Source organism: Rhyacophila brunnea, unplaced genomic scaffold (genome assembly GCF_057557595.1).
Source record: "Rhyacophila brunnea isolate RB1 unplaced genomic scaffold, BYU_Rbru_1.0 scaffold_8, whole genome shotgun sequence".
Lineage (NCBI taxonomy): Eukaryota > Metazoa > Arthropoda > Insecta > Trichoptera > Rhyacophilidae > Rhyacophila > Rhyacophila brunnea.
The window spans coordinates 6,969,005-6,988,824 of record NW_028233350.1 but is presented as its reverse complement, the minus strand read 5'-3'; the positions used below and the strand labels follow the sequence as shown (position 1 = coordinate 6,988,824).

Here is a 19,820-nt window from a genome sequence, read left to right as displayed (position 1 = left end):
CCGTTCGATATTTCCACCGGCCGCCAGTCGGTTACAGAACAGCGCCGAAGTGGTAACTCACGCTGTTGTCAGTCGTTTTTTGCTTATTTCGTAAACAAATTTAGTGAGTGGATTAATTTACTAATAATAATTCTGGATGCAAAATAACATTACTAATTGAAAAGCCTGCCTTTTCGTGTGTGAAAAATAATTTTCTTCCATTTTCTTGCAAGTGATTGGCTGAAATTAGTACGCCTGAGTACCAGGAGCACATGCCGGTATAGAAGGTGTCGCGCACTTTTCGCAGTGCGAATAGAGAATGTTTTAGGGTGGTAGTAGCCTGCAGGGGTGTGTGTGCAGAGATTCAAGTGATCCCCGCGTGTGTATACCCGATACCGAGATAGGACCGTGACGTGTTTCATTTTCGTACACCGTTCACCCGCTGACCGCTCATGTCTGCCTGATACATTCGCGGTTCGCCTGCGGCTAAATACTGTGTTGTTTTTTTTTTCATCTCGTCAGCAGATCGAATTGATTTTATCGATTGTGCGGATTCCTGTGGATTTTTGTGTTCGATGCTGCTTTGTTTCCCAGTCAAGTGGTGAGTAAACGAAACATTATATTCCATTTTCTCGATTCGTAAGCAAATAAGAAGATTCTCTGCGACATGTCTGTCTGTAATAAGGCTTGCGTATTTAAATAAAATCAATACGCAAACAACAGACGTTGTATTTTATGACATCATTGCTGTCTGATGAATTAAAAATATTGTAAACCAATTGCACACATTAGCAGGTACGATTAAAATACACTATAATAATCGAAAGGCTTATAGAATCAGAATTAAATTCGCACTGCTAAAACTATTTGCAGTAAGGTATAATTTAATATTTAAAATAATAATAATAAATCAATTGTTTTTTTTGAATGTACATATAATATTACAATTTAAAACATGCATACCTACTTATTTAATCTTCTGATATCAAATAAGTATAAATTTATCCGATACAACAAAATATAACGCCAAAAGTCCACCTTTGATGCCATTATCACAGGTATTTAGTGCCCACCTACTTATACGCCCAAAACTAGCAACGATTTCTTTGTGTTATTTTATAGTTAGATATTATTGCTAAAAATGATAACCTGCTGATAACGTTATTTTTAATCAAGTACCAACTAATACCTGCATCGATGAGTAGGTTAGATTGATAATGCAATGTCAATCTGATTATTTTATTGCAGCGGAAGTATCCGATAATGCACTTAATAAGTACACAATTAACTCATTTAATGTGTATTGTAAAGATTATAATTATTATTAAGTATCATTTTATGATGCTTATATGAATTTGAGGTCAATCACCCGAAGACCCAAGTATCTTTTGTTTTCTATGACAGCTGTGAGTTTTTGATTTCATCTGTTCACTAATCAAAGTGTACATGAAGTTATCAGATTTAACTGTCACTTGTTAAAAATAAACGTCAATTAATGCAGTTATTTCACATCAAAACTATAATAAGTATCTACTTAGGTATCATTAAAGTTGAGTATTTCCCGAGAAAATCTCAATCTCGAGATTCGTGATTTCCTGAAAAGAATTCTCAAGATTACCCGAGAAATAGGGGAATTTAAAAAAAACCTGTAAAAGTCAGTGTCAGTAAAAAGAGACAATTATTTCCAAAAAAATATGATTTTTTTTTATTTATGTAAGAAGACAAACGAAACAGAAGTAGGAAAACAAAAATAATTCAAAACATTACTTATTAAAATAGAATTTCAAAAAACACAGACTCAATCGCTGCGTCTGACAATATTTGATAATAAAGAAATCCCGAATCCCGAGAAAAAATTCTCGAGATCCGGGATTTCCCGAAATGTTGAAAATTTCAATTCTCGAGATTCGGGATGGAGAATCTCGAAAATTTCTCGAGAATTCCCGTCGGGAAATTCCCTAAACCCAACTCTAAGTATCATGCGTACATATTTTTAATTTTAGTAGGTGATAATTTATTAAAATGTACCTACCTAATTAGTAGTACATATCTTCATCTGACATATTGCATAATATTGTTGGGTTTCCCAAACTTTTCCTGCGATGAAACCTTTCACAAATCCTGAAATTTTAACAGAACATCTTGTTTATTTTGTAGGGTATGTAAATAATACATAATCATTCAATTTTAAGATAAGTATTTATTTAGTAATTATTATTTTTAAAGCATAACACATAAAATTAATGACTTCGATGATTTTATGAAGCACAATATTAGAAAGTTGAATTATTACACCTGGTGTGGCGTTGAGTCTGTTTCTAGACTTTGACTTCGTTGCAACCAGGGAACTCTGATATAATGGGAACTGAAATACCTAACGGGTGTGGACAAATAGGCAACCGATCTCGAAAGTGGAAGAATATGGGATATGGGAAGTGTTTATTCTTAAGTTACGGCAAGTTTTAGTTTGTTTTATGTCTCAAATGGCAAAATCCACACACCCACTAGTAAGAGACATTTTAACACTATCAACACAGCTTCGAATGATAGGAACAAACCCTAGATTCTTCTGGATAAGAAGTCACACAGGGATAGCCGGAAACTAGGAAGCTGATAAATACGCTAAACAAGCCACAACAGATAAAAGATCTTTAACCTATACACACTTCCCTCTAAGTTACGCAAAACAAAAACTAAACGAAGACACAATAGAGCTATGGAACCACAGATACACAACATCCGCCCCAGGATCAGTAACGCAGAAATTTATTCCAAACATAAACTGTGCCATCACTCTTGCCAGGAACTTAAAAATATCACACGAACTCAAACATATACTAACAGGCCACGGAGCGGTGCGAGCTTATCTAAAAAGATTTAAATTGAGGGATGATGACTGTTGTCCATGTGACGGCAACACATCTCAAACTGTGTGGCATGTCATCAACGACTGCCCTATACTAGAAAGGGAGCGATGGACTCTCAGGACTCGATGTAGACAGCATAATTATGAAATTGACCTCCAAAAGCCTCACGAAGTACTAAGCAATAGAACAACTCATGAACACTACACAAAATATTTAATCCTGGCCATAGAGAAAATTAAAGACATAAATGGAGGAACCTAATTAGCTCCACATCAATGCAACTAACCCATCCAACCACCTTGTACGAAAAAGCAAGGGCATGGTTATTAATATTTAAAAAAAAAATGGCAAAATTACACGAACACTATGATAATTTTACATCACAGGGCACAATGATGAGGATATCGGTTGCGAATTGGGTAATGTTAATTAAAAAGGTTTCTTTTCTATAATCAATACAATAAAATTATCATACGCCACACCAGCGCCAGCTAGTAAAATTTGGGTTAAATAGAAAATCCGTAAGTTGTAAAGTCATCAGTTGATATATTATAATTATACTAAGGCTCGACTTCAAGTACCCACTATTCTTCAACTTAAACAAAATGTCTGGGAAACTGAGGCGTGATAGTTCATGTCTTTCACTATCACAAAGCAATACCCAATTTCCCGTTTTTCGTGAAAATTAAGAGTTTTGGGTACTCATTACACTAATCGTGAAACTATTCTCATACTGTGCAAAGGGTCTAATGCGCGACGGAATAGGGACACCATGCCTCCGTTTAAAGCGTGATGTATTACATATTCTCTTTCTCTCACTCCTGCGAAAAGTCATAAGTGATGCGATACGAACCACGTAATATAAATAGGAATGTTTAATGCTCCCCCTTCAAAATCTCAATGAGTTCATATATTACAACTGAATATATACGTTTTTTAATATTTTCACTAAGTACTTAATTTATCCACGCGGTCTTTGACCCAAAATCCACCCTGCGATCGACCCGCTGGACATGCCTGTATTTATACAATATGGTAAGACGAACTTTGCCATTGCATACTCGTAATTAGAAACGCAAAATGGCTGTAACACACGTCTACCTACAAGCATTATTTCTCATCTATTGTGCAATCGACTATGCGTAAAGACATTCATGTCAATAACTTGTCAATCATCTTATGTTATTCGCAAAAAATGGCGCCCAGCTCGTCACCATATTTGTACCTAATACAGAGGTGTCTGCGAGTGACTTTAACACATCGCAGGTGCTTGACTAATCGCTAAAAATGTGTCTTCATGACTCTTTTTCTCGCATGATTTAGAAACCAGGCTCCGGCGTGTCTCTATTCCAATGACGTAACACCGTAACACCTTTTTGTTATATTTCTGGATCGGAGTTATCGAAAATAACCGGTGGTAATACGGTGGTAGGCGACCTGTTTGTACCAGGGAATAGGTACGTAAATAATTAAAAATGCGTTCTTTACTTTCTGGATGTGATAGTAACAAGCTTTAAATCTCAAGTGTAGATAATAATTATAACACAGAATATGTTATTTTCAATAGTTAGGTACACCAAGATACGCACGTTCGTCACTGAAACTCTCATTGAATATTGGTATTATTTAAGAACATTCCGAGGCTTTGTATTTCAAGCATTTTATGGCATGATCGTTATTAATTTATATACAAAACTCAGCTTCGTAATCTTGGTCTTATGGCGACCCACTGACATTGTATTTATATCTTATTAATCTGTTCTGTAGTTGTACCCATCAGGGAACATAACAATAGGTAATGGGAAGTGCGCTACCGTCTGGATGTGAGAATATGGAATAAACTTAAACGCATGTTTATGGTATTTTTATCATATATATTCTTTTTAACACTAAAACAGGTCCGATGACTATACTTAGTGTATTTAGTAATAGAATTGAAACAATCACAAACACACAGGCTTTGAGAAAATCACATAAATATATTGTGTCCTCACCGGGATCAAACCTGGAGCTTCCTTACGCACTACACCGCGAGTGCCGCCATGTATAAATAAGTACCATGATATTTTCAACATTTATGTCTTTACCATATTACGCATTAGGCATAAAGCCCACCAAAGCGGCGCTCGGTGCGCTCTCTACGAAGTAGGCCCCCTCCCACCCGCGCATTACCCTTCACCTATGTAATAAGGGGCTCAAGGAGCACAAAACAATTATTATTATCAGCGTCTCTCATAACAAAGCAATACAAATATTATTAAATTTCTCGGGGCTTGTAATTAATATTCACGATGACATCATTCTACCAGCGAAATATCGGACACGCAATAATTAAGCAAAGAGTTCACTGTTATTAAATAATGCCTTCTCGCCCGTCTATCGACGACGCTTCCAGGAGCGTGATTTTGTTTGCCGTGTTCAATGAATGGACTACGTTGTATTTTCGTTAATTCGTGCCGCTGAGAAGCCCCACAACCATGACTCATGGGGCGGGCGGGCACAATGCGTCGTCAAATCCAGTGTGCGCTGGCGTATTTGATTACGTTGTATTTTCGATGATTCACATAGAATATGCGCGAGCGCCCCGCAAGCCCGCTTTAGTGGTCTTTATGTCTTCATGGTCATGATTGGTCATGTAAACGAAACGAGCATTCAGTTTGGTGATATATAGTAATATTAGATATTAATCTGTTTTGGGTTACCCATTGTATCTTTCGCGCGATGTCAGATGTTAATGAAAATATTTTGGTAATAATGACAGGTCGCTGGCCAGCAAATGCGGTGTTGACAAACTTTATTTTTGATATTTTATAGTCCCGAGATACTAACGCATGTTAAAATTTTTCATGATTTCGGAGTTAAGTGTTACGTTGGAATCTGCGTAGGTATTGAAATGGTTAAAATATGAAATAAGCGCTATGATTCGATACGTGCTAATAAACGGTGATAATATAGTGGATTTTTAAAAGCAATTCCGTTGCGATTTCACGCCTTCAAGTCGATCGTAAAATTGATACGGTACCACCTTTCAAACGCAAACAAGCTTTTGCAATGCGATGTCGATTTATCACTTGAATTCGAATGGGATCGATTCTCTATGACGTCATATTATTATGTGTGTAAGTTGCACAATACGATAATACAGTATCAGTTATAGGGTTCCAATCCCAGACAGAATAAGACAGATAATAGGATCAGTGTGTTTTTAATTCCGGAATTGGACAAAATTAAAGTTATTTAATATCACTCGCGAACGCATGATAGAAGGATGGAGCGGCCGTGTATGAAGCTGTAGGTTCGATGGTTACAATTTCACCGTGGCACAGTTCGCCATCAAAAAGAGATGACCCTATACTATACGGTCTCCAATTGTATTAGATTCAATATGAACATTAATTCAATTTTCGTAGCTGATTTTGGCAAAATTCATGAAATCAAAAATGAAAACTTAACCTAACCTAACAAATAATCCAGTATATCGGCTATTTTCCAAAATTGTTTGCTGTTGTCTTCCTGTAAAGTGTAAACCGACAAGAACCGTGTTTTATTTAGGCATGAATTTTCTGTCAGTACTATACCACACAAAGAGGTTGTACGGTATTTAATATACGGCCATATATTTCCAGCACAGTAATTCACGGTGAAGTGTGTTACGGCGAACTGCATACGTACAAGTTTTCGGACACGAGGTTCGACTGTCGACCGGGTAAATAACTATATATTTTTCAATGGGTGTATGATGCAGTATTAATAACCGAATAAGTTAGATGAATGGATAAAAATCATTCAGGTTAAAAAAAAAATCTATTAATATCTACTATCTCCACTCTAATATGAGTATTCACAGAAAGTTAATAGTAATTTACCTAATAATTTAATGTTTGCCATACTTAATATTAAAAAAAACATCATAAATTAGGTACATATTTTACCACTTAGCATTTTCTTGGTTGATAATTTAGGTTTGCAAACTATTAGAATACATAATTTCGTGAAAGTTTGATGATTGATATATTTTTTTTCTGACATACAAATAAATAAGTATCCGCGTTAGAAATGACACCTTGTTTTTTAATCTTAAAAATCATACACACTCTGATCCTACAACCCTAGGATGGCAATGTTTCCAGTCCCAGAATTCGGGATCAAAATATGACCGAAATCCCGGAATTATAAATCCTTAATCTGAAGTGAAAATTTGCACATGAATTTCGCTACGAATAGTAGAATTGATTTATTGACAAATTATAACAAGTAAATAAATAGTTACAACCCGAGAAACAATCTATGTTTGAAACATGTTTAAATAGTGTGAAATAATTGCTCCATAATCGTAAATAATAAAACAGTATTAGTTTAATTCAATTTTTGATCCATGCAAAATTGGTAATTTAGTTATCTACCTACCTAGTTAACTTTAAAAACTCTTTCATTTATTTAATGAATGATAGTATTCGAAGGAAGGCGTTATAAATGTTCTCATGTATTGGTTTATAAGTAAAAATTAGAAACCCTTGTAAAAATGTAAAAATATCACAGTTGCACTAAATCAATAAACCTACCATAGATAGTCAATGTATTTTTAATGTCCATAAGTGTATCACGCAAATCGACATGAATTCTTTAGAATTATAACCCCTGCACTGTTATACACAGGCGTATTGATTAAAATAATTGTATATAGCGTTTTGTTATTTTATTTCAAAGTACCATAGCAACTGTACTTGCTTACCGGCTAACTAAATATTATACGCACATAAGTAATTTATTTATTTAGTTTATATCGCTACGTGACTGAATAAAATAAATTAAGGTACATTCAAATAAACTTGTGACACAGTACTTACATATTATAGTAACTGTGTTTTTGTGTCGGATTTTGTAATAAAAAAAAATGGATGAGTAGGTACTATATTATTATATTTTCAGATCAAACAAGCCTCAGCTATCCTTCTAGAGTCTATACTCTATACCAATGATATTATGTACTCAACCATTTTTTTCTTCGGGCCAAATACATATATTTGTAAAGTACGCGGGCCGCATCACTACTGGTGTGACGAAATAATCATGAAACCCCCCTTTTTTACAAAACATTTTTGAGATTTTAAAAATTATGCGTGTTTTTTTCATTAATCGTGTGTAATAGCAACACTCTTATACCAGATTTGATGTGGACCATAATGACAATCCTCTTCGGGTGTCACTATCTGTGCGTCAAAGTCGAAACGAATTTCAAGATATAAGAAATTCCTGATAATAAATGTGTTTCGGACCGCACATAAAAGCTTAAAGGGCCGCAGGTTGCGTATCGCTATTCTAGAGTCTAGACTCTTCAGTCTAGACAGTGTTTCTTCTAATTTCCATAATCCTTTTTATTGTACCTACTTACAGTGCGGCCCTAAACATGAAGCAGACAAGACGTGTTAAACTATTGATAAATTTTACTAAATGATAGATTTATTTATTTATTTTATTTTTGTACGTTTGTAGTATTTCGTAAAGACAACTTTAAAATGTTAATTATTACAAAAAATACTCAATTTCCGTAGATTTAATATACTTAGTAATACTTGTTTTATGTAGAAAACAGTCACATTCTGTAAGCTAAAAAACTCCGGATTTTTGGCTTCGAGGAATCGTCAGATCGTTTTTTTTCTTCACTTTGATTCGGAATAGAAAAAATCCCTAGAATGAAAATCGAGACCGTTTTTCCTTCCGTTAAACTTTTTTTACACCGAAACAGGGAAAATTGCACGTTGCCATAGGTTTGCCACAGCTGCTCTAATAATATGTATAATATATTATAATAATAATAATTATAATAAAGCTCGATTGTAAAATAGAATCATTTGCTTGAGATTTAAGTATAGCTATAAAGGTAGGTACTTCAAGTCGAATAAGATAAAAACTACGAATTGAAACCAAATAGTCCTGCATATATGTAAAACCGCGCCGTGACAATATTATCACAGGTACCTAATTAAGAAGGTATTTATCGTTAGTAGTTTTAAGTTTTATTTTATTATTACTAATGCAGCATTCCACGAAGCAACCTACCTTACAAGATTTTAGCTTTTACGATCCGAAATTCCAATCGAGTCATGCAGTTTTTGCTGGCGTTCACCGTTCTTCATTTTTATTTTATTTTAGCTTACCTGTAAAATTGCTACTACTCCACTGCCGGAAGACACTATTATTAGACGATTTACCTGTCGAGGTGACAAGGTGCTAAACACTCAGGTGAATAGCTTTTAATTTAAAGCCTGCCGCAAATGCTCAAATATTTTGTACAGTATTTTTTTTCATTCGCTCTTTGTAAGCAAATTTGTCAGTTACCAACCTACCGATTTTATTACCTTTTTATTTTCGGCTATGGCCTTATCCAGATGACGCGATTTGCATGTAACAAGTCTCGCGTTCTCCAGGTACAAATGACTGATTGAGCCGTCCACAAGCACTCGCGAGGTGCTATTTCTCGCGCGACAAGCGCACGCGATCGCGAGATTCTCGACCAAATCACCATTACTTTCAAATTTTGCATTATTCGTATTCGTTCCTTCATTTGCCACCCATTAAGCAACCCCTACCCTCACGTTAGTCTGAGCATCAATTTCGTATTGGATATGTAACACAATAAGGGTGTATTATCAATCAATAGCCACTCGTTAATACTAATATTTGAATGCTTGATAGCGACAATCGATTGACATTGGCCCACCGATTGGGGAACCCTCCATTAGAGTACAATATAATTGAAGCATTATCAAATTATTGACAATACTAATTATAGCTATGTATTATATTATTAAATGGATCGTTTTAGATGCCTAACTAAAATAAAATGTACATACACGTGTGTGCATAAGTACAAAACTATTCAATAAATACGAAGTTATGTTTACTTGGATGTATTTCAACAGATCAAACTGCCGAGATGTTTGCGGAAGTGGTTAAAACCCGAAACCACAAATAGAAAAATGTGTTGAAACCACGCAAACGTAAATAAATTGGTGGGATATCAATATAACGCCGTACAACTAAATCACTATTATAGATCTATTCGTAACGGATGCACGATTACTTTAATTTTTACAACGTTTTTATTAGTTCGTATTCTTATTTGTCCGGTACAAATCTTGCAATCGATTTTTAACTAACTTCCCGACTAGCTAGACATTTGAAACTTTTAGAATATATCAGAACACGATGCCAATGCATTTTTTTAATACTTTTAGCCATCTTTAAGTAGATTTGAATAAATTTCCAGTTAATTCTGTTTTGTATGAAAAGTTATTTCGGAAGAAATCCGTAATCCAATCCACTATTATTGGTTGCTAGGCGGTCTGGGGACCTAGCTACTAAATTATAAATATATACGTGCGTTACTATGGAAATCAATATGACATTTCAGTATTAAGTACATTTTTTTTGATCGTTTAAGGTAAGCTAGCAAGTCAAGTTTATATGATTCAACAGAAAATTTTAAAACGTGGTATATAAAAAGTTCTTTTTATCTTATAATTATTATCAATTTTAACGGAATCATTCACTCTGTGCCATTAACAATAAAGTATTTAGTACCTATATATCATATGTGTATGAAAGGAAAGGGGATGCATGCCACAAAAAATACTATTAATAAAATTTAATATAAACATTATGAGTTAATTCTCTATACAAAATGTCACATGAATTTCATTTAAATACCTACATGCGTAAATGTTTACATTATCTATGAATTTATTATTCTGACAGCTCAAATGATTCGAAATTTAAAAGTAAAAATATTATCGCTGAAAAACAAACGAAATCGATGTAGTCTATGAAATGACGCATTCAGTGAAGTATCATTTTAGGGTGAAGGATTTGATTAAGCAATACAGTTTTATATGAAGTTGTAATCAGGGCTCGAAATGACGAAGCGCCCCAAAATTATCGCTCTGTCTCGGGGGAAAAAATTATTCTACCATCTGAGCTAAATAGGTCATATAACAAAAAATCGGATATTTATCGGATTATTTGTCGAGGAATGCTGATCGTTTTTTGTATGAAATTTACGTCACGTGACCTCACTCTGTCTATCGCATTGTATGCAATTTGGTAGGGTCCGGTCGCCACGCCCAAAACCCTTTGCGCATAATATTATTATCTTTGACAGAAACGTTTCTACGACATATAAATAAATATAGATTGCTTTTTAAAATATAAATACATTTTATCTACTGATTTTTGATGTGTATAAATATTTTAGAAAATACCTAATTTAAACTCATCGCTCAATTTTATGTCGTCAGTGAGTTATTGAAATTTTCATCGAATTAGTGTGTCGTTGTCATTAGTATGTACCTATTCATTAGTAGTAATGTCGTATTATCTTATTTCCTGTAAGTATACCTGACAAATCTGCTTTTTTTCTCTGATCTCCACAGCCTACCTCTTTCCAAAAGTCACCCTTTGCCACTGATATTCATCTAACTCGGTCAAACAGCCAGCTACTGGTTAATAAGTTAGTTATCTTCAATCAATTTGTGTAACTAAGTACATCACTCACTTATTGTAGAACAAATCATTATTATTATACTACCTACCTCTATTAACAGAACACGCGGTAAAATAGGCAAGAACGTTGTATGTTTACTTTTGGCTCCAAGTAAATTTTGCCGAAATTCTGAGTATAGAAGCTTCTTGTAAATTTCATTGTACTTTATAAGCCTTTGTTCTATCAATAAAATCGTTGCATGTGGGACTGTATTTTAATGAAGCGAGTTTTGGTGCTAAAATATATTAAGTAGTTAACTTTAACTTACCACAAGGCAAGTCGACAACTACTCCACACCATGTTGCGCCAAAGCGTGTGCAACATCTTCGAAGTTATTATCATTCCTTAAAAGTCTCCCTTTCCACTCTATCCAATTTACATATTCTTTTTATTTTAATTCTTTCAACATAGCATATTAAACAATTCCTTATACTACGCCTGTATGTTTTCTAATTGCCAATATGATCTTGAAATCTGCTTGAAAACCCAAGATCAAAAAATGTTTCTTGTAAAATTTAGATTTCTTTAGCCCAGTTGCTTTGTCCTGTGTTCAATGCGGGTTTGTCTTTCTGCATTCTGGAGTTTGTGGTGAATTATTTAAAATTTTGATGTGTCATATTGTATTTCGTCTTTTATATATTTTTGCTCAGAGCAACATACAGAATTCATGAGAATTCCTGCGTTTCTTCTTCACTCCATTTTACTTAATATTGTGTGCTTGTTAAACTTTAGTTAACCATGTTAGCAATGCATAATTTTAACTAAATTTTGTTTCCCTGTGTATCTTAAGCTCTGTGAAGTTTATTGTTTCCTTAAAGTTTCATACCTATTCAATATATTTCAGTTTGATCCGACGTATGTTTATGCGTTCGATCATACTTGATTTTTGTTGAGTATTTTAATTGTAAAAAAATGTTTTTGCTAAAACTTTGTAAACGTTATATTTCCCATCTTTTAATATGTTTGTTATTTAGAATCAAACCACATCAACTAATGTGGCAATGTTTGTTCGCGGACAAGTGTTTTCCCTTGACGAGGTCACCAGAACCATAGCTGAATTGATATTCTGCCTTCGTTCTTTTAGGTGCTCTACCTATTATCCTGCGGATTGTGGTGTGACCAGCCCACAGCACCGCCAAAACACCATCATCCCCATCAGACTTCTCGGCCATTGGGAATTCCACACATTACCCATCAGTTTAAGTGAAGTGAAGTGAAGAAAATCCACCAGTGAGTTTTCTATATTTTGTGTTAAGTGTTTTGAAGCATGAAACGTTGACCGTTTTATGTTTACCAATTGATTCAATATTTCTAAATTTAACCAGTCAAAACCTTGGTCATAAGTGTGCCTGAAGGAAACTACTTTTCAAAACATTTTAAGGACTTGCATTCCACATATAACACAGAAGACAATTATAAATTTTGACTCCAAGGAGACATGTGGATTAAGCAATTTTTTTTACACTTGCAATGATGTATTTTGAAAAACGATTCATGCTAATCTATCTCTTCTTTATTTGTATTCTGTGTCAAATACAAAATGGCGTGGCCGCTCTTAAATGTCACTGCGACATATGTCTCAAACAAAACGACACTTGCGAGACAGATGGCTATTGCTTCACCTCTACATCATTGGAGAATGGAGTTATCACTTACTCATATAGGTGCCTTGACCGCAAGATGATGTTCCCTGTAGAAAATCCTATTTTGTGCTTGTCCACTGACGCTCGGAATGATACAGTGAAGATATATTGTTGTAAAGAAGACATGTGCAATAAAGATGTTAAACTTCAGCTTCACGTGAAGTCTGACCACCACGAGAGCTGGGGTACTAGTGGTGGTAAATGGACGACTGCTGTATTGATTTGCTTACCTGTGCTTACTTTATGTTCCATTGCCGCAGGAGTGATTTACCTAGCCAGGAAAAAGTTTCCCCGTAAACAACCACAGAGGTCTTTCTATCCCGTTGACGATTCTGTTTGTGAGCTTACAAATCCTATCCTTGGAGCTGCAACAATTCGAGATATGATCGAGCTGACGACATCGGGATCCGGTTCTGCAGGCTTGCCCCTGTTAGTACAGCGATCCATTGCCCGACAAATTCAACTCCTGGATATCATTGGCAAAGGACGCTTCGGCGAAGTTTGGCGAGGCAGATGGCGCGGTGAAAATGTCGCCGTTAAGATATTTTCCTCCAGAGAAGAATGCTCTTGGTTTCGCGAAGCTGAAATATACCAGACTTTAATGTTGAGACACGAAAATATTCTAGGATTTATAGCCGCAGACAATAAAGACAACGGAACGTGGACTCAACTTTGGTTGATTACCGATTACCACGAGAATGGTTCTTTATTCGATTTTCTTAACGTGCGAACTCTTGATCCTTTAAACTTGGTGAGTATGGCTCTATCCATAGCAACAGGATTAGCTCATCTCCATATGGACATAGTTGGAACTAAAGGTCTGACAAATCATTCGACCGGCAAACCTGCAATAGCGCATAGGGACCTCAAATCTAAAAATATTTTAGTCAAATCAAACTTGACATGCGTGATTGGTGATTTAGGTCTTGCCGTAAGGCACGACGAAACTCGAGACACCGTTGACATTCTTGCTACAAACAGAGTTGGAACAAAGCGCTACATGGCACCTGAAGTATTAGACGAATCGATGGACAGTCAACAATTTGATCCATTCAAAAGATCGGACGTTTATGCTTTAGGGTTGGTACTTTGGGAGATGGCTAGAAGGTGTAGTGTTGGGGGGATGCAATGCGATAAATATCAGCCACCTTATTACGACGTAGTCCCTCCTGATCCTTCTTTGGAAGAGATGCGACGTATCGTCTGTACGGAGCAAAGGCGTCCGAGCATCCCCAACCGATGGCAGGCGGACCAAGTCCTCCAGGCTATGTCAAAAATAATGAAGGAGTGCTGGTATCACAATCCTGCAGCGCGCCTTACCGCCCTGCGTATTAAAAAGACTCTGGCAAATATTGGCGCTGAGGAACACATCAAGATATAGAACTAAAAATATCCTACCTCGCTTCACTTAGTGAATGTTTTGTGTTGTGAATATATTTTACATTTTTATATCATATTTGCATTGTAGTAGTATTCAAACAATTAGGTATCTCAAATATCATATTACCGTACAAATTTATTCGATTTAAGAATTCCATCAAAAATATTATACATATGTTAAATGCAAGAAGTCTCCAACCAAGTGACATTTTAGTTAAACGTTAGCCCAGTCGCACATTGAAAATCATCTCGACTGGGATATAGTCATAAATCAATACTAGGTACAACCAGCGCTCGAAATAGATAGCTTCATAAACCGAAGCTCTCGATCCTTTGATAAGCAGTGCAAAATAATTATCTGGATAATTAACCGGAGGACCATTTTTAACGAGGCGGAGCTGTGCTTCGGTGCCTTCTGGCCCATTTCGAGCGCTGGGTACAACATTGCAACTTTCTTGTGTATGCATATGCGATGCCATGCCGCGATAGTGACGTCATGCGGTCAGTCAAAATAAATGACGAAGTGCGACACTTTGGGATTATACCCGTGCCGCATGTCGGATGAAATTTTATACATGCGACATCAGCTGTTTTTATCAAATATGTTGACATCAAGAGGTGTGTGGCAATACATTTAGTTACATATTGTGTTTTGTGAATGCCAACAAAATCACATCGACAAATTCGACGTGTTGCAGTCGATACGAGTTTGTATGTGAGACCCGGCTAAAACCCCATCGGGGGCGACCTGGCAAGCTGCGGAATTCTCAAAGTTTATGAAGCCATTGCTCAGCGCATACAAAAAGCAAACACACACTGCCCATTTTCGCCATTCGTAATCTCAGAGAGTAGATCGACAACATATTTTTTTACTTTTATCACGAAGAAAAATTTAGAATTTTGTATATATCTGAAAAAAAAAATAGTAAAACGGGCATACCGCTCGTAAAACTGGCTGTGGGATTTTCACCTAAGCATATGTTTTTTCTAACGCTCACAGTTTTTTAAACAATAATTCATTACTTCGCATTATATGACTTCTTGCACACTAAGCCGACATTTTGCATTTTTGTATGGTTAATGCCATTATTAATTTTATTGTATACATTTGTGTATGTATCTTTATATTGTTGAGTCGACATACATAAATATTTTACTGTACACAGTTCAATTTCCTGTTGCATATAAATCAAGTTCAATGTTTAGCTAGTGAAACACGAAAGTATAGTGACATGTCTGATCTTATGTAATTTCATTAAATCGCATTATGAAACTATATAAATTGAAGGAATGAATAGCATTTCAGCATGCCATTAAAAATTAAGATTTCACTATGTCTATGATATAAATAATTATATTATACAGTTAAATATCACAGAATATTAATTTAAACTATGTAAGTACACCCGATCCTCTTTTTGCACGGTTTAAAAAAAAGTACCCATAATTTTTTATTATCTTTTATTTACACTGATTTTTTTGCTTTAACATGGTTTAAAAAAACTAAAAGGAATAAAAATACGTGTGTATGTACATATTTATAAAAAAAAATGCGTTGCAATGGACCGCACGCCACTGGTTGGTGACAACATACATATGTTGTCACCGGATGCCGCCCAGAAATACATAAGTACATACATGGCGCCACTAGTCAGTCACTTCGGGTTCGATACGAGAGACGCGCAGCGTCAATAAAAATATTTCCAGCAATGAGAGTGATTTTTTGTCAGAGAAAAACAGCAGTAAACGGACACGTTTATTGTAAAGTAACGAGATATATTTACCTGTGCTAAATTTAATTTAAATCGAAAACTATGTATTTTTAATAAAGTCTACATATTTTAATGTATAAATAATAAATAAATTCGATTTATTTTTGAGTTCAAGAATTTCGAATTTTGAATTGATTTTGAGTAATGGAACCTATCTACCATTTTTGTATGGGCACCTTATCTTTTTTACATGGTTTTGTTTCGCACGGTAGTCTTCGGAACGTATCCCCCGTGCAAAAAGAGGATCGGGTGTACTACTTACAAGTGAAATACAAGACATATTATTGTTGGATTGTCATATTAAAAAACTATTATTCAATAATTTTTATCGAATGGATTTTTGTAAAGGAAACTAAATAATGCAACACTAAAATATATGATATTATTAAAAAAATGTAATTTAACATTAACATATTTATTATCTCTTAACTGTGTCGTGAATTTTAGTTTTTTAATCCAAATATTATTGATATATTATAAATACTTATGTTGTGATAAAGAAATTTTGTCCATATATTTGCCATAATATTATGTATATTATTGTACATTTTACTTTTTTGGTTGTTATAGTTATGCATTCAAAGTTATTTTATTAATTATTGTTTATTAAGCCACAACACACACCGATAAAGTTGACAACATTTTAAAATATTTGTTTTTTAATATCACAATTTATTTTACCACAAATCGTTGCTTGTGTTATAGTTGCCGTACATCAGTTGAGGCATGGTCTAAAAAGATCGTTGCTAGGCGATGCGCGGATTGCGGGTCGCGGGTGCAAATGACTTCTCTAAACGAAATATTATTTGTCATATAAATCCAACATACGTCTATTTTATGTTCTGTTTATTGTTCTATTAGTAACAATAATAATATATTCATTGACATGTTTTCTTTTTAAAGTAAATGGGTAACGTTTTTAGTCATCTTTACACGATTTAAGAATTAATTGGCCCGTCGCCATCACGAAGCAAAGTGACGTGTTTCTAGCTCGACGTTCTCTCACTGAATGCGAGCGAGTCCAAAATTTCGTCGCGCCTACAGTTGAAAATTATTTGCCGTTTCACTGATGCGTCACCTTAACAACAACGGCTTCATAGTACCTATTATTAGTCTTTCTCATCGTACTGAGTTACGCCGTGTTTACGGTGTTGTCAACTTGTGTGTGGACAGTCTATTAATAATGTATTTTATTTTGTAGTCTTTTTTTTTAATATATTTGAAATATTATTACTTTTAGAGTGTATAAGTATTAAATTGTGAAACTGAAAGTAAAAATGGGGTACAATCCCAGTGGCTGTGAGGTGAGGTGGATTTGTCTTGGCTATCTGTGAACTTTTTGGCGGCAATTAATTACTTAGCTAAAAATAAATTCCACACCGTATTTATTTTATCATATTAGAATCTAGAGACATAACATATTTATTGTTTTGAAGTAGGTACCTACGTATTAATAATCTTGTAAGTCCGTCTTGTGTGTTTTTGTTTCGTGATTATTTCCCAATGGCAAATCAATAAATTTGTAATAATGTAAAGTAAATAAATGTTTTTTTTAACGATAAACGTATTCGTCTGTATGGCGACAGGTTGTCAATAATACAATGAAAGAACCAATCTTACAAACACTTTGACAACTAAACATCTGCGGAGTTTCGATTCAGTCCTTCTCGGATGGTATACAGCGAGTGTGTCCTCAAAACATGCTCAATAGTTTGAATTTCTTTGCACTCGTACATACTTTGTCGAAGTTACATAAATCGAACTAGGTACTTACTGTCTGACAACAAGAAATCGGCGATAACAGGAAGTCGCTGTAGTCGCATATAGAAGACTTCTCAGTGATAGGTATACCTATCATGGCGGCAGCACGTGCTAGAGGCGTGTTTAATTAATGTATCGGCTCTCCTTTTAGATGCGACTTTTTTTCTTCTTCACAATAAATCAAAATTTTACTAATAATAATTCTAACATCACTTCAGATCGTTTTAGACATATTTTTATTATAAAAAGCTTCAAATTACGTAAATCGATAGATCCGTATACCATGGGAGCGTAAAATGAAATGATACATTTGGGGGCGTTTCTCATTTGAAAACGGAAGTGCCATTAGCTGTACTGGAGGGGATTGTTAGTTCACAGTTTTAACACGTGGACAGGAAGTTCTTGTTCGACAATAGCGTCAGTATCAAAATGTGATTTGATTGACAAGTAAACTTTGCTTTCCGCGATCATAATTTATTTATATCAATTTTAAATTTCCATTTCCCGACATAAAAATATTTTTTAATTGTTGTACAATGATGAACATTGCATAATATAAATTGAATAATTAGAAATAAATAATTTAATGGTTGCTTTATCAGTGGTATAGTAAACTTAATATACATTATACACCTACAGTGTTTGATTTATTCGTATATTATTTTTTATCGAGATAGCAATGAAATTTTATTTATTACAATATATAGGCATGCCAATCTAGTATCCACATATATGTCGACAGTTTGAAAATAATAAAACGTGTTTAATACCGCTAAAGTTTATTATTTTTATAAATCAGTGTCTCAAAAACTGTGTGCCTCGGAGATTCCAGATTTCGCTGTAAAATTGTTTAACGTACACTGACAGTCAAAATATTTTTTTTTGTCAAGTAACTGCATTTATTTGATTTCTGGTTTAAAATACGTAATTATTTGACAGGTGTCAGATTTGTTCAAATATATTTCCGCTAGTGACGTTACCTGCACACGCACGCTGTACACTGTTTGCCCGAATGTCAGCTGTTTATTGACATTCTATGAATCTATCAGAGCCCAAGTTATTAGTAAATTTTAAGCTGTTTAATATTGGTGTGAAATAATGTCTACGTCAAATAGAACTAGGTAGGTAGGTATGTCGTTTCACGTTTAGCACCAACCGACTTATTCCTCAATACCATAAGTTGTCTGTATGCGTCTGGAAACGTGTACGTATGCAGTTCGCCGTATCACACTTTACCATAAAATGTTGTATCGGAAATATATGGCCGTATATTAAAGACCGTCCAACCTCTTTGGGTCGTATAGTACTGACATAAAATTCATGTCTAAATAAAACACGGTTCTTGTCGGTTTACACTTTACAGGAAACCAGCAGCAAACAAATTTCGAAAATAGCCGATATACTGGATTATTTGTTAGGTTAGGTTTGGTTTTCATTCTTGAATTCACGAATTTTGCCAAAATCAGCTATGAAAATTGAATTAATGTTTATAATTAATTATTTCTTTTATTCAACGAATAATTCACAAGATTTAATTATTGAACATACATAATTTTGAAAAACAAATTGATTTTTAAGAGCGCTCATGAGTAGGTATTAAAATTGACCAATAGTTAAAATTTGTCGCAATTAGTATGTCACTGCGTAGCATAGTGGTAATGCACGGATGGGGCGTAAACCCGGGAGATGCATGGTTCGATTCCCCGCCGGGGTGGCTTACTTTTTTCAAAAAAAGATTTTTTTTATTGGTTATAATAATTCTCTCAGAAAGTGTTTTTTAAAATTATGTATGAATTAATGTTTATATTGAATCTAAAAAAAATGGAGACAGTATAGTACCTATACAGTCATTTCTTTCGGATCAAAGCTCACGGCG

At 34.7% G+C, this 19,820-nt stretch overlaps 1 protein-coding gene and 1 pseudogene across 4 annotated transcripts in view; both read left to right on the top strand.

The window, feature by feature from the left end:
* Positions 1 to 25: 25 nt before the first annotated feature.
* LOC147063872 (receptor protein serine/threonine kinase babo pseudogene) lies at positions 26 to 15,901 on the top strand (annotated as a pseudogene). Its single transcript, XR_015072003.1, has 2 exons — positions 26 to 580; positions 12,473 to 15,901. The product of XR_015072003.1 is annotated as a receptor protein serine/threonine kinase babo pseudogene (transcript).
* Prosap (SH3 and multiple ankyrin repeat domains prosap) overlaps positions 26 to 19,820 on the top strand; it is a 349,544-nt gene continuing 329,749 nt past the window's right edge. For all 3 annotated transcript variants that reach the window (XM_085958952.1, XM_085958951.1, XM_085958950.1), the window contains exon 1: positions 26 to 580. The gene's annotated coding sequence lies outside the window, so the exon portion shown is untranslated. The remainder of the gene's footprint in view (positions 581 to 19,820) is intronic.